Here is a 1411-nt window from a genome sequence, read left to right as displayed (position 1 = left end):
ACATGCAACCATTTTATATTTGTTTTTGTATATGAATGGGATTTATCTGCTTGCTCAACAGAGGCAATGAACATTTCTGTAGAGGCAGTCTGATCAACAAGGAAGTTTCCATCAGATACCTGATCTGGAAGGGGACTATGAGATCTGGCATGTTGCAGGTAAGGGGAAAATGAATCTTTAGTATGAATGGGGGAGTGGATTGTGTCTATTTGACAGAGAATCTTCATAACCAGGGAGTCAAATTAAGAGAATTTACATTGTATCTAAAAGATTAAATGGAATAGGGATTTCTTTTAGAGCTAAAACATATAGCATATAGGTCCTTAATTTGGAAGAAATGATAGAACAACACTTGAATAGGATACCAGAGGTGTTCATTTTCTAGGGAGTGGCATTTTTGTCATTAAATATTGAGGAGACCCTGGTGATGGATATCTTTGTAAAGAGCCTGGGGGTGGGGAAATAACCACAAGTAAGGAAGAATAGAAACTCATTTTTCATTAGGGTAATGGTTATCAATATGTTCTGGGAATCCTATTAAGTTAATAAAAAAGCAGGAGTGATTTACGAGTAGCCGTGACTATTAGAGATAGAAAAAGCTATAACAAGAATATCAGGTTATTTCTCTGTGTTTTGCTCTATACCTACAATTTCCAATGCTAACAACTAGTGTATCCACTACAGTTAGAATTCTAGATGCACTGCACAATAGGGTGTGGAGCCATCCCAGCATACTTTGGGACTGCTATAGGGCTCCCCCAAGTGCAGCAGAGTAGTGAAAACCTGTACATGGATATCATATCCTCTCATTCCAGGGATCCAAATGTAGTTCAATATATGGACATCTATCCACTTAAACCACTACATAAACAAATTCTAAGAAAAAAGCCCACATGATTATTTTATTAGGTGCAGAAAAGTAATTGGCAAAATTCAACATCCCATCATGTTAAAAGTCTTGGAAAGATCAGGAAATCAAGGCCCATACATGAACATAGTAAAAGCAATATAAAGCAAACAAGTAGCCAACATCACGCTAAATGGAGAAAAACTTAAAATAATCCCAGTAATATCAGGAACAAAGCCAGGCTTCCCACTGTCTGCCTATATATTGAATATGGTACTTAAATTTCTAGCTAAAGCAATTTGACAACAAAAGTAGTATAAAGGGATCCAAACTGGAAAGTAAAAAGTCAAATATCACTATTTGCAAATGATATAGTAGTATATTGAAGTGATCACAAATATTCAACCAGAGAACTCCTACAACTGATAACCGCAGCAAAAACTAACTTAAAAAAGATTACCCTTTCTATACTCAAAGAATAAACAGGCTCAGAAATAAATTAGGAAAATGACATGTTTCATAATAGTAACAAACAATATAAAACATCTTGGTGTGATTCTAACT

The sequence above is a fragment of the Mus caroli genome, unplaced genomic scaffold, assembly GCF_978045245.1.
Source record: "Mus caroli unplaced genomic scaffold, Mus_caroli_1 scaffold_8, whole genome shotgun sequence".
Taxonomy (NCBI): domain Eukaryota; kingdom Metazoa; phylum Chordata; class Mammalia; order Rodentia; family Muridae; genus Mus; species Mus caroli.
This window is presented reverse-complemented; position numbering follows the sequence as displayed.